The sequence below is a fragment of the Lathyrus oleraceus genome, chromosome 2 (assembly GCF_024323335.1).
Source record: "Lathyrus oleraceus cultivar Zhongwan6 chromosome 2, CAAS_Psat_ZW6_1.0, whole genome shotgun sequence".
NCBI lineage: Eukaryota > Viridiplantae > Streptophyta > Magnoliopsida > Fabales > Fabaceae > Lathyrus > Lathyrus oleraceus.
Genome location: NC_066580.1, coordinates 258,628,454 through 258,643,561, shown reverse-complemented (window position 1 = coordinate 258,643,561; position 15,108 = coordinate 258,628,454). Strand labels below are relative to the sequence as shown.

At 37.7% G+C, this 15,108-nt stretch overlaps 1 long non-coding RNA gene across 1 annotated transcript; it reads left to right on the top strand.

The window, feature by feature from the left end:
• The first annotated feature begins 1,068 nt into the window (after positions 1–1,068).
• On the top strand, positions 1,069–3,520 carry LOC127119072 (uncharacterized). The gene is made up of 4 exons (XR_007802590.1): positions 1,069–1,828; positions 1,927–2,115; positions 2,838–2,916; positions 3,202–3,520. It is a non-coding gene; the product is annotated as an uncharacterized LOC127119072 (long non-coding RNA).
• Positions 3,521–15,108: the final 11,588 nt, after the last annotated feature.

Sequence of the window (15,108 nt, the reverse complement as noted above, 5' to 3'; positions counted from 1 at the left end):
TAAAGTCTATGAATAAGGGCGAACGCTTTGAATATCTGGGGCCTACGCCCCATACGCAAAGTCGCTCTAGACAAGGATAGGAGAAACTCTGTCTCATCATTCCTTATTACTTAAGGCTCGTTTTGTACAATTTGAATCGTATTTACCAAGTGTTAACACCTTTGTTGTGCTTGAGAAGTATTCCACTTTGCTAGCTATGCTTGATTTGATGTTGTCTCAAATTCTTGATCTTGCATTTGAACCTTGAGGTCTTGAGCTCCTGAGATTCAGCATATCCACAATAGCTTGAGTGCAACGAACTCGCCATATCAAGTGATCAATGGTCTTTTGATCACTTGAAATAGGCTTGGGACTTACAACATGATTACAAAGGATTTGGTTGACCAAAGTGTCCTTTGGTCAATGCCAATTAAGGAGATTAAAATAATAGTTGATTATATATAAAAATATTAAATTAATCAACTAAGTGACATTAAACAATTCTAATTAAAACCCTAAGCTAAGGGAATATGCACAAAAATCAGGAATTTCCAATTAGAAGCCCTAAGCTAAGGGAGCATATACAAAAAATCAAGACTTTTCTACCTAGGGGTAAAATAGTCATTTCACAAATCTAAAGGTCAATTACAATCCTATTGGTCAACGATTTAACCTAATGTCTAATCAAGGTAAAGTCGACATCCACAAAAGGATTACCAAGAAACCTAATGACTAAATTCTAATCATGGCAAGGATAATCAATTGAGAATTAATTCTGGAAAAATCAAGAATTAAGTCTAACTAATCACCTAAATTCTAACTAATTAAATATAATTAACTAATCAACTAATCCTAATATCTAAATCCTAAAATCAAGAAAATTTACCTTGCTCTAAAAGATTAAATTATAAAATAAAAAATAAAAAACTGGAATTAAACAAATCATTAAGGATTAATCATGGATTAAGAAAAGAATTAAGAATTGAATTACCAATGGGCCAGCACATAGGGGTGATATGGATTGAACGGGTGTATGCTTATCGTAAAGGCCTATTTGGGCCTTCGCTACACCCCAAAAAACCATATCCTTGCAGAGGGAGGTGTTCCCAAAGGAATATACCTCAGGCCTAAGGATCAAGGCGCAACAACTGCCACCGGAACGAATAGCCATGTTCCAAGTTCAAACGCGGACACTCCGCTCCAGCTCGAAATACCGCATCGGGTTAAAGGCTTGATCCATAAATAAATAAAAAACAGAAAGCAACAGGAAAGGAGATCCAAAACGCACGCACGAAGAGAACGTTTCAGCGAAACTCTTCAAGCTCAAATCGAATCTCAAGTCGAGTCGATCCGTCGTCCATAAACCGCACTCCAATTCGACCTGGAAATTGAATCATAGATTCAACCAGAGCTGCATCCAAATCCAATTGCATCGGTTTCGATACAGATGGTGAAATCACGCAACCGCGATTCCGATCGCTCAATCAATCTCAAACACCAGCTTCCCGACCGTGTTGTAATATGTGATAAGCGATTTCACGATGGAGGTTCCAATTTCAATCTCAATTTCGGTGTGAACCTCCAAGCTCAGATGAGAAGCAAACGTGCTTATCCGTATAAGCGCTTCTTCCACGAACAATTCGTCAAACGCGATGCGTCTCTGTTCAGGATTTTCACGATGATTTTGGTTGATTACGAATTCTCGGTTTCGGTTGGATTCAGAATTAAAAGCCTCGAGTCCGTGTCGAAACGTGAAATTGGGAAAGACGCAAACATGTTACAAATAAGCTCAGAAACACTTACCGGATCGACGTCGAAGTCAGCGCGATGACCTCCCTACGAACAAACGGTATGCTTCCACCTGCTTATTTCTTCTTCTTCTTCTCAGCTCTGTGACGATGTCGTTGTGATCGAGTCCTTTTCGCCTCCCCCTTGTTGTGCGTATAGGTGAGAGGATTGAAGCTTTTGCAGGCCAATATCCAACTGCGAAAATAGAGGATATTCAGATTGCAGCATCAAATTGCAAAACAAAAAACAGATTGTAGAATGGAGATACGGAATGCAGCATGGAGAAACGAATGGAAAAATGGAGAAACCAATTGCAGGATATAGAAAAAAAGCCAATTGCAGAATGAAGTGAGTTCTATTTATAAGTTTATCTGCTTCCAAATTCTGTTAGAAATTCAAGTTAAACTCTAGTCAAATTAACCCCAAATTATATTGAAATGTGTATTTCTGTTATTCATTCGGTTAGAATTGGTTACAGGTTAGTTGCACTTTCTGTTAGTTAGTTTTGTTAGTTAGTTAACTAGAAATGAGATGTGAAGGTTCAGAAATTGAAAGTCACTTGAAATGTAAATGTAATATTCAGAACTCTTTTTTTTGTTAGATGGTAACTTAATCAATTAATCTATATTGAATGTTAGGTTTGTTTGAAGTTAGTTATAAGTTAGCCTTTGATTCAATTATGAGACTTAGTTAGGAGATTAATTAATCCCTGTTATGCCGTTAACGTTAGTTGAATGGCGGTGCTGTTATAATACTGCAATGCTGCTGGACATCAAATTTAAATTGAAGTTACTTGCCTATTAGATGTTAGCTTAAATGGGATGCCATTGTCGGTAAATAACGGTTAATTATACTGCACCTTTCCTGCTATACAAAACCAAGGCAGAACATGGAATGCTTGGTTGATATTGAATTGTGAAGTCATTGTGCATTAAACTAGCTTATGTATATGTCATGCTGCTATCGGCTGGTGTTTGACACCATTACCATACTGCTTAAGGGATTATGAAACTCAACGGATGAAAATAGTTAGAGCTATGCTGATTTTATCTTTTTAATTAATTTTTCAGGGTTAGCTATATGGATGAGAATGGCGGGATGCGAATAATGCGGGAAAGCCAAAAAATCCCCACTCTGAACCACAATGAGGTACTGCCAAGTTGTTAGAACATTCGTTTGTTAGGGATTTATTTCAAATTTACCCCAAATTCAAACTGTTAGCAATGTTAAATTAAAATGTGTTAGTTGTTTTCTCAATTTAATTCAGTTATGAAAGTGAGCTGAAGTTAAGTGAAATTTATTTTGAGTTGTTTCTTTAGTTGATGTTCCAAATTCTGTTAGCGTAAATGAAGATTGCTATGGAAATTGTTATGGATGCATTTGAAATGAGGCGGATATAATTAGTGTGTTAATATTGGTTTTTATGTATGGTAGGTCCAAGATGATAGAATGGATGACGGCATGACCGAACGAGAGCGGACTTGCAAGGCTTGCTCATGGAATTTGGAAAGCTTGGTGCAAATTTGAAATGTTGATAATTTGAATCATGTATAACTTTGGAATGTATTATAATTCGGTTTGAAATTAGTGAATTAGAAATTGGTTTTTGTAATTTGAAAGTTGGTTTGGAGTTTAATTTTGTATGTAAAGTGCAATTGAATGTTGAATGGTTCCGCAAGACGTAACGCCTTGTAACAAGCTTGACACAGTGCAGTTTTTGCATACAAAGGATATCTGCTCCTTTTTTGGAACATTGCTGGTGTGTTTGGATTGTGTTTGTGTTTCAATAGAGATGGGATAATGCTTTCCACGTAATAGAATAGTCTTTTCCTTTTATTGCAGTCCACTTGAACAGACTCTTTTATTGCTTTTTCTGGTGGTAACGTTTTGGCTGTTTTTGACAAAGCCATCCATATCTTGAATGAAGTAATCTAAATCCTATCCATCTATAAAACCATTTGTTTCATTCCCAAAATGAAGCCACTTCAAACTTTGGCAGGACAAACCTCGCATTTAACAAATGAGCAATTCCCACACCGTCACAAAATCTCTTTGCCTCTGATTGAGGCTTCCATAACAATCCACTCTGTTATATCCATTAGTTTCCCATGGTAGAGCTATTCGATGTCCTTGTAGCCACCATTTGCAAGGTCTCTATTCCATGAGTCTCCGAGCATTCCATATATCTACTTCCCCTAGTGAGGGTTCTTTAGAAATCCGATTTTGGACGAAAGGGTTACGAGGAGATATCAATGTGAAAATGACGAGGAGAATGAGTGAAACGATAGAGAAAACAACCATTTGATTTCAGAGCACTTATGTTGAAAATTTGATTTATCTGTGATGACGATAAAAATGGAAAGAGAACAAAGAAACTGGTGCTATTTGGACTTGGTCTTGGATGCTATGTTATGGATTGTAAATTGAAATGAGGAATAAACACAAGTTTAAGTCCATTTGGATTAAAAAGTCAGTAACAAAATGAATTGTTTTGGCTTAAAAATGAGACAAATTGAACACAATGACATGGAGGATGGATATGATTAATGATACCAAAGTCAAGATGATATGGACTTAGGAATGGATGGTTGACTTTGGTCAACTAGTTAACCAGAAAGTCAATAATTGACCAAAGTCAACTGCGAGGCATGAGCTAGGGTTTCACAGGATTATAAACAAGACATGATTCATATGAAACGCAAACTACTATTTAATCCCCGGTGAATCAAGACATGTGGACCAGTGCTTGGCAATGTCTGAATCAAACGGAATATCAACCATGTAGACATGTGGAAAATGGATGATGGATGGTATCATAGTCAAACATCTTTTCCCAATGGTTTATGTTTTATGCATAATGAAAACTATGATGCAATCTCGAAGAGCTCAAATACCAAGATTTAGGGTTTAGAGTATATAGATGACTGTCATGGTGTAAACTCCATGAATCAAGACCCAAAGGGCGTGAAATTAGGGTTTATCCTCGTGTGATGAACCACACTTTAACACTCGGATAAAACCATGGTTTGAAATAACCAAGCTTTGAATCTATTGATGCTCTTATTAGTATGGATGCATGATGCATATGGGTGAAGCGTGAATGTGTGCATATGAATTTCAAGTCACGAGTCAAATGAAAAGTGAAAAAGGGAGGGCAAGTTTTGGGGTACGACACTAGTTTAGCACCAAATTAACTTGTACGCATCTTTCCAGAATTCTCTCTAAGTTATCAAGACAATTTTTAAAACTAGATCTGCATACTGAGAAGTCATCCATGAAAACATCCAGGAAATATGTGAATATGGACATCATGCATCGTTGGAAGGTTGCTGGAGCGTTACATAGTTCGAATGACATTCGTCGATAAGCGAAAGTTCCATATGGACATGTGGAGGTTGTCTTCTCTTGGTCATCTGAGTGAATAGGGATTTGGAAAAATCCAGAGTATCCGTCTAAGTAACAGAAGTAAGAGTGTTTAGCTAAACGTTCCAACATTTGATCAATAAACGGTAGGGGAAATGATCCTTCCGAGTTACTTTGTTTAGCCTTCTATAATTTATGCACATGTGTAAGACCCCAATTTTGACCCTAAGATCCCTCATGCTATCTCATCATATGCATTAGCATTGGGATCATACCTTGGCATCCTCCTTACCCCTTCATTCGTTGGGTTTGTTTTGGGAGAGATCAACAAGCACTATGAGATTGTATCATACTTTGTATTTCATCATCTTTACTAACCAAAAATACCAAAAATATGTCTTTGCATTTGTCTAACTCTTTTGTAGGTAGAACACTTGATCCCCTTTGATTTATCAAGCACACATCTAGGGTTTAAGACCCTCATTGCTAAGAGCTCAACTAATAAATGATCCATAATGGCTCTAGGCATCATATATTAATCCCTATGATCTTTTCATGTTATTTTGGTCAAGAATTCTTCAAGAGTTTGGAATTGGTTTGCCTTAGAAACCCTAGTTCATCTGGGTATCTTCAACAAGCTTCTTCAACAATTGATCAAATATTTCAAGGTACACTTCAAATTTCATCATCTTATGCATATATGATCTCCCATGAGTCCAAAAGTCAAGAGAATTGCAAATTTGCAAGGTGGTTGATGGTGGTTGACCAGAGGAATTCATCTGATCAAAACTGGGGTCCCCTAGACTGTATCTCCTACAATTTTCATCATATTAAAATACTTTCAAGATCTAAGTTACTCTAAATGACATTCCAAACAACTTTCATGTTTAGGTCTAGAGCTAGTTTTGCTTGTAAAGTCATTTTTTATGTTAAAAGATTATAGGTCATTTTGTCTAAACCCTAATTTGGAGGTCAACTTCCCAAGGCCATAACTTGCTCAGTTTTTGTGATATGAAATATTTCCAAGTTGAACAATCAAATTCAAGGTGTCTACTTCAACTTTTATGTTTTGAGGAAGAGCTAATTCAACTTTTATGAGCATGTGATATGACGATACATTATAGGTCATTTTGGACAAATATCATTGAACAAGTGATTTTCCTCAACTTCAAAAATGCATAACTCATTCATCCCAAATCCAATTAAGGTAAAATTTGTGACATTTTTAAGGTTTTTGAAATAGCTACAACTTTGGTGAAGACACTTTTCTAATTTGAAGCTCACATAAAACGTTAGCCAAGGTGGAATAAGTGAACATATGACTTAACACTTAGAAAACTTTTTGACATGTTGAAATTTCCAAACTTCCACCTCAAAATTCATCATGATACAAGTTTCAAATGGAAAAGTGTTCAACATAAGAGTTGTTCCTCTTGATCTAACCCTTCCAAAGAGTCAAAATTCATCCATTTTGGACATGGTTTGAGTGGTCTACGCATGGCTTGAACATGGCATCATCATTTGGCAAAGATCAACTTCAAACAACTGCACACTTTTGCCTTGCATTCCAATCCACTTTCAGACTCAATTACATGTGATTATGGACTTAATTGAGTAGCTTCATGGGCCTGTACACGTCCATGCAAGCATGCATCACTCAATTGCCAAATTTGGAAACAACTTTGAAGGTGAAAATATAACTTACTTCAGCTATAAATATGAGTCCTTTGCATCAGAATTAGAGACCCCTTGCACGCCACCTTTGATCCAAGACCTCTAACCCTCACATTTGAAAGGAAAACCTGAGAATATTCTTTTGAAAATTGAGTTTGAATCTCACTCTTTGGAGATTCAAAACTCCAGGGATCCAAAGCTTTGTTTCAATCATAAGCCACTTCTGCAAGCTTCTTGAGTAAGATCAAACAAGAATCAAAGCAAGAGAGATCAAGTTCTACACAACATTGAAGGTATTTTCCAGATTTTTTCTTTTCTTCGATTCTCTCTCAATTCTCATCAACTCTCTTGGATCCTTGGTTGTCTGAAGTTCTACCAATGTAGGCAAGAAGATTGAGTTGCTTTGAGGCCAAATTGAAGCAAATCAGTTCATGTACCTCAAATTTCAACTCCATGTATCTCTCAATATACTTAGAGTTAGGATGAATTGAGGTTAAATTCGTGATCAGTGCCATTTTTACTTTAAAATCATGTCCTCCTTTTTCATTTTTGTGATGGTGATGAGAGAACCAATCCGGCCAAGGTCGCTTGAGAAGACGACCGGTGCTTTGCTCCGGTGATGAGCTGGATAGGTTCTGAGCCATATGATCAAGTCATTTTGTTTTAATCACGAGTGTTCCTTTTGAATACCATTGGTGTGGCGCGCTGACTCAAGTGTATCATGGAACGCGTGTTTTGGTCCACTTGATCTGCCACCTCAATTAATGAGGGAGATCAAGTGGTCCACGTTTTTTCTAATTAATTGATTTTCATTTTATTTGTTTTATTTTCATTAATTTATATTAAATTTAATATTGATCCAAAAAATATGAGAGTTTCACCAAAAAAATTAAATAAAATCCTCTTTCCTTTTCTGAATTAAAATTATTTTTTGGATCATTATTAATATTTTTCATGATTTAATTGATTTTGTGAATATTTTTAATTGCTGAAAAATACTTTTAAGTTTCCAAAAATTATGAATTTTTTTCTCCAAGGTGATAAATCTCATGGCCATTTCTTTGGTGTTTTGATGAGGTTTTAGGAAATTGACCAACCATAATTTAATTTAATGTATATTTTTATCATTTTTAATTATTTAAATGCCAAATTAATTATGTAGAGCCATTTTAATTGACTTTGTTAGTTTGACTTGTGTTGTTGGGCCTTGGTCAAGGTTGATTTGAGTTGGCTAAGTTAAGATCATTGGATTTAGGGGATTGATGGAATGTACATTCCATCTCCCAAAATGAATGAATGATCTTAATTTGGTGAAAGTCCTCCTTTGACCAATTTGTGTTTAATCCATTCCCCCTCCCTCTTCATCTCATTCCCCTTCTTTATCCATTCATGTCATGGACCTATGATATCTCTATATCATAAGGCTAGTTGATTGCAAAATCAACATAAGTATGGATGAGATTAGGTCCCCCATTTTGCATATTCTTTTTGTGTGTGGCATGTTTCATGAGCATAGTTTATCATACTATGTCTCTAACATGTATTAGCACCAAAATTCTATTGCTCTACCTCAAATAGTAGTGACTTCTACAGAAGTCCAATTACGATTGCTTAACATAGCGTTAAATTTAAGACACAAAAGGCATAGCATTCTAGTTAGTGAGATTGTAAGTCTCCCCTCTTTCATGGTATTATATGGAAACTTGGCCTTTTTTCCTTCCTTTGGAAGATGTCTTGGATCAAGGATCCATGCTTGTGATAAGTGGGTTGAGTGTTCTCCAAAGAATGACTTAAACAAAAACAAAGCAAAAGCAATACTAACTTCTAATCAACTAACAACTAAAAACTAACATTTAATTTTAAGTTATTTAGTTTTAATGCACTTTAATTTTTAAGCTTTATCCATTTGCCATTATTCATACCATTCAAGTTGCTTACTTTAAAGTCATTTTCACTTTGCCCATTTGGGCCATATTTTGTGATATATTATGTTTGTATATACTTGTGTGTTTGTGTGGTCTTTTGACCTTAATGCACCTAATAAGAACAAAAACCCTAAAAAACACTTTGTGTGGACTGTTGGTTTGATCTGAGACTATTGGACTTAAAATTTAGGCAACACTCCCTATGCAAAGGACTTGGACAATGCCAACTTTCATGAAACCAAGTACTTGTAAAGAGAACTTTCATCTGATACGAAATTGAAGATCCATTTGAGTTCATCTGCAACATGATCATTGTGAAGCTGTTATCTTGAACCTATGTCTAATGCCATCTTTTAAAGTCATCTGATATATGGGCAATTTTTGAAGAAGATCATGGGGTTGCTAAGCTTGGATGTGGCTATCTTTATTTCATGCCTTTCTCTCCAACTTGCTATTTGTATATTGATTGTTGCTTGATTCTAAAGTACAAGGGAAATTTGGGTTTCTTTATGACATTCTTGTCTATTGGATTGCAGCCCATTGGTCAGATCTTTTCAACTCTCAACTTTTAAATTTATGCTTAGGATTAGTGTCTTCATCTCCTACCCATTTATTTAATTTCAAAATCTCTCTCCCTCCTTTTCAAATCTTCTTTGCTTGTGATTTCTAAACTTTGACCATATTGCAAATTAGAAACTTTGGCCTTATGCCATTGCATTTTCAAACTTCTTTTCTTAAATAAACTTGTAAATAAACTTAACTATACTTGACTTAAAATTTCCAAAAGACAAAAATAACTAACACCCATTCAAACCATTTTGGCCTTTGGTGCCTTTGTTCAACTTAATATTTTGTTAAAAGTAATGCACTCACTTTGAAATTGATACCACGGACTACGAGGTTTTTATCCCTCATTTTATGTTGGTACGTAGGCATAAGTCCGAAGATCTTGTCAAACACAAAAATATAATTAATGAATTCTTTTCTTATCCTTCCACTCTATTTTATTACAAACATCATTTTATACAAAAACACTTATGCACACAAAAAGGGCTCCCTAGGAGTACCTAGGACACTTTGGATGCTAACACCTTCCCTCTGTGTAACCAACCCCCTTACCTGTAATCTCTGGCATTTTATTAGTTTTGATTTGAAAACTTCTTATCTTTTTGGGTTTTGTTCGTACTTTTCTCTTTTCCCTTGGAAACGATAAAAGCGTGGTGGTGACTCTGGTTTTAATTGACGTCTAGCTTATCCAAAGCTTGATGGTCATGAATTTACCGCTACAGAAATTAATTGGCGACTCTGCTGGGGAGTAGTCTCCAGTGGGTTTAGCCTACTTTTTTTGTGTGTATATAATTGTATATTTGATGCATGTATATTTGCTTGTATGATATAATCTGCTTGTTGTGCTTGGTGATCTCTGAGTGGTGAGATAAGTTCTAACCCGAACTTGAGTGCAATTAAGATAGGAGGATGGTATAGTCATGTTCGACTTGTGTGGAGTAGTCCTTAACAAGTTGGCTTGAGACCCATCTACTCAGTGGAGACCCTTTTAGAGTTAGGAATGTCACACAAGTTATTTGTGGTTAGGCATTACTATCTCTAATTTGGGGTCCGAGAAGCTGAGGACCGTAGAACATTTAACCCCTCTTGGCCTATTTAGGACGTAGTGCGGAGATTGTTCAAGTGTAGACTTGATAATAGTTGTTACGTGATACTACACTCAGACGAGTTTCTCTTGAGAATATTATGGGTTGATGAGTCAGTCATCCTAACCTATAATAAGCGATAGATGGAATTGAGACTCTGGGAACTTTTTAGAACATGATATACAGGTTTTTATCCTTAGTTCACTCCTTTGGGATGGTTCTTACACAAACTCCATGCTCGTGACTCATAATAAACCCTTGATTCTTGGTTGATCCAATCAAGTCTTGTCAATATCAATGGAACTTGGGTTTTGATAGGTGTAAACCATAATCCACCAAAATAGATGATTGATCTTGACAATGACTTGATTAATCCCTTGACCTTTGTTTATTTTCCTTGTGTGTGATCCCTTATTTGCGATTGTTGCATTCATTCATTCATGCATTCATAACATTTATCACATGAAAAATGACTTCAAGGAACTGAGGTTTTATTTGCAAATATTTTCAGCCCATGGATTATGGACGAAGGAACACTAAGAAGTACAACTTCAGATGTCCGGATTTGAAAGAGTTAAGGAAGCTAGCATCTTTTATATTAGATCCCTTGGACTTCAAACAACGTCATGAGAAGCTTCTGTCTATTTTATCTGCTGATGTGGTTGAAGGACTCTTGAGTGTATTGGTTCGATTTTATGATCCTCTCTACCGTTGCTTCACTTTTCCCGATTATCAGCTTGTGCCTATGTTGGAGGAGTATGCCCATCTCTTGGGAATACCTGTTTCTGACAAAGTGCCTTTTAGTGGATTGAAAGAGATTCCCAGATCTCATGTTATAGCTGAAGCTCTTCACTTGAAGAAGTCTGAGATAGAGGCTCATTGGGTGAAGAAAGGAGGATTGTTTAGGTTGACTTCTGAGTTCCTCATCAAGGAAGCTATGAAATTTGCTCAAGCCGGTAGTGTGGATGCTTTTAAAGCTACCTTTGTGTTACTCATCTATGGTTTGGCTTTGTTCCCTAACATTGACGGTTTTGTTGATGTTAATGCCATTAGAATTTTCTTGATTAGGAATCCTGTGCCTACTTTATTAGGAGATATGTACTTCTCTTTGCATCTAAGGAATTCTAAGGGTGGTGGAACGATTGTGTGATGTGTTCCTCTTCTGTACAAGTGGTTTATTTCACACTTGCCTCAGACGCCTGCTTTTGTGGAAAATAAACAATGTCTACGGTGGTCTCAGAGACTTATGTCTCTCATTAATGATGATATAGTTTGGTATGATCCTTCATTGAGTAGTGTGGATATTATTGATTGTTGTGGTGAATTCTCTAATGTGCCTCTCAGGTACACAAGGAGAAACCAACTACAACCCCGCTTTGGCTTGTCGTCAACTTGGGTTCCCCTTGAGAGACAAACCTAATAACACTTTGTTAGAAGGTATTTTCTATCAAGAGGGTAAAGATCCCCAATATTTAAAGCAGAAGATTGTGCATGCTTGTCATAATGTGCATAGGAAACGAAGATCTGAGCTTGGTCCGCGTAATTGTGTAGCTTTGGAAGCTTACACTCTTTGGGTGAAGAATAGAGCTTTGGAGTTGAAGATGCCTTATGCTTGCGAAAGACCTATGTCTATGGTTGTGGTTGAGCCATTAACTCTCCCTAACCAAGATGTAGAGGAGTTGGAAGACGCGCTCGTCAAGATGAAGCAAGAGATGGATATGTGGGAAGAGCGTTTCCATGCTTTAAGCATAAAGTATGAGGAATTGCAACTTGAGTCTAAGGGCAAAGATGCACTTATTGAGCTACTGGAAGACCAAGTAATGAAGAGACAGAGAGAGCCAGAGGTTTCATCTTCCTCTAGTATGCCTCAACCTCCCGTTGCTTGGAAGAGGATTGTTGACCAGCTTGTCCTCGAGAAGACTCAGATGAAGGCTTCTTTTGAGACCGAGATCCGACGCATTTGAAGAAAGTATACGCCTGCAGCCAGATCTTCTGATGTTGTTATGGATCCTTAGGATGACTAGTCTCATTTTCTCTTGTATTTTGTATTTTTGGTTTCTGAAATTATACTCAGTGTAATCCTTCCAATTATAAATAAAAGAGATTTTATGGTCATATCAAATTGTTGCAATTATTGTTGAATATATACATTTGCAAATAATATAGTAAGTTCCTTGAAAATAAAACAATCAAGCATTGCATTTCATGCATCATTTGCATAAACAGGTTTCTCTTTCGCCAGATGTCTTATTGGTATTTCTTTTGTGCTTCAGCCAAGCTGACTCATCGATACAATACTCGTGCCAACCACTCAAAGATTATGGAGCATCTAGAACAAGAGAACAGAGACTTGAAGGATGAGATCACCCGTCTGACTGCCATGATGAAGTCAGTGCTAGCCGCTCAGAGCCAGTCTTCTCCAACGCCTGCAACTCCTCCTCCTCAGAGGACTGTTATTTCCGAGGTTGATACCTCTACCATTCCTGCAACTGCTGCTCACTTTGCACCCAACATGCCTGTTGGATTCCCGTGGGGAATGCCGTCTAATTTTATGCCTGGAGGTTTTGCGCCTACCTTTTCTTCCATGTCGGCATCTAGCGTGGTCATGTCTATGCCACTACCAGTTGTGCATACTCTACCCCGTGTGGAAGACACCATCTATCATTCTGAGCTGTCTGAGGGACCTGATGTGTATAAGAAGATGGACGAGATGAAGGACCAATTCCTTGAGCTGCATAAGGAGTTGAAAACTTTGAGGGGTAAGGATCTGTTTGGAAAGAGTGTTGCGGAGATTTGTTTGGTTCCAAATGTTAAGATCCCGGTGAAGTTCAAAGTGTGTGACTTTGAAAAGTACAAGGGGAATACCTGTCCACTCAGTCATCTTGTGATATACGCCAGAAAAATGTCTACTCAAACCGATAATGATCAATTATTGATCCATTATTTTCAAGACAGTTTGACTGGTGCTGCTCTGAGGTGGTACATGAGATTGGATAGTGGGAGCATTCGCACATTCAATGATTTAGGCGAAGCATTCGTGAAGCAGTACAAATATAATGTTGATATGGCTCCAGATAGGGACCAGTTGAGGTCGTTGTCTCAGAAGGAAAAGGAGACGTTTAAAGAGTATGCGCAAAGATTGAGGGAGCTTGCTTCTCAGATTACCCCTCCTTTGGAAGAGAAGGAGATGACTAAATTTTTTCTCAAGACCCTGAGCTCATTTTATTATGAGCGGATGATTGCCAGTGCCCCCAGTGATTTTACCAAAATGGTAAACATGGGGATGAGGCTAGAAGGAGGTGTCCGAGAGGGACGTTTATCTAAAGAGGAAGTGTCATCCAGCAAGAGGTATGACAACAATTTTGGTAAGAAGAAGGAAAGTGAAGCCAATGCAGTGACCGTTGGGAGGAAAAGGAGGCCTCATGTAAGAAGGAGTCAACCATCCCGTAAGCACCATTATCAAGTATCATCTGTGATCCCCGTATTTTCAACCAATCAGTCAACACCAATTCAACAACAACAACGTCAACAACAACCGCCACCGCAACGAACAAACACCTATAATAACAACAATACCAACAATCATCTTCAACAATAATCAAATTTTGAGAGGAATAAGGTCTCTTTCGACCCAATTCCTATGACATACCCTGAATTGTACCCATCTTTGATTCTCAAGAACCTGTTGCAATCGAGAAATCCTCCGCAGATTCCTGAACCACTTCCATGGTGGTACAAACCAGAACTCCATTGTGCCTTTCATCAAGGAGCTCCCGGTCATGATATCTAGAACTGCTACCCGTTAAAATATGAAGTCCAGAAGCTGGTTAAGAGTGGAATGGTGTCCTTAAGGACCGTGCACCAAACGTCAAAGCTAACCCACTACCTGCCCATGGAAATTCATCTGTTAATATGGTGGACGGATGTCCTGGCGAGTTTAAGGTATTTGATGTACGCTTCTTTAGAAGGTCCTTGGTGAGGATGCACAAGGATATTTGCTTGATTAGCGATTGTGAGCATGATCATGATGGTTGTGCTATTTGGAGTGTTAATCCCAGAGGTTGTATGGTTGTGAAGAGAGACATCCAGAGGTTGATGGATGGAGGTTTGATTCAGATTGTTCAGTCCCATCATGTAGATGACGATGTCAACGTTATAGTCCCAGTTTTCAAAACTCCTGAGAGAGTGGTGATTCAGTACGACAACAGCAGCAGTAACAGCGTCAGCAACAAATCGGTATCGCCGTTGGTTATACGATTAGCGAGCCCCGTCCTGTATGCATTAGATAAGGTTGTCCCATACTAGTACAATGCTACCATGCTAGAGAATGGTCAAGAGGTTCCTTTTCCTATGACCAGTTCCGTTGTAAGTATAACTGATGTTACTAGGGTAACCCGTAGTGGTCGTGTCTTTGGGCCGGTGTTCCCAAAGAATGTGGAAGATTTGTCTGTTAGCAAGAAGGTTGATGTACCAGTGGTAGAGTCTGTTAGCGTTCCAAGGTGTCAGTCTGGTGAATCCAGCGGCTTGAAGTCTAACGATGATGATGAGGTGCTTCGTTTGATAAAGAAGAGTGAGTTCAATATGGTGGAGCAGTTGCTCAAAAATCCCTCCAAGATTTCAGTACTGTCTCTATTAATGAATTCAGAAGCGCACAGAGAAGCACTGTAGAAAGTTTTAGAGCAAGCTTACGTGGAACATGATGTTACGGTGGATCAGTTTGATCATAT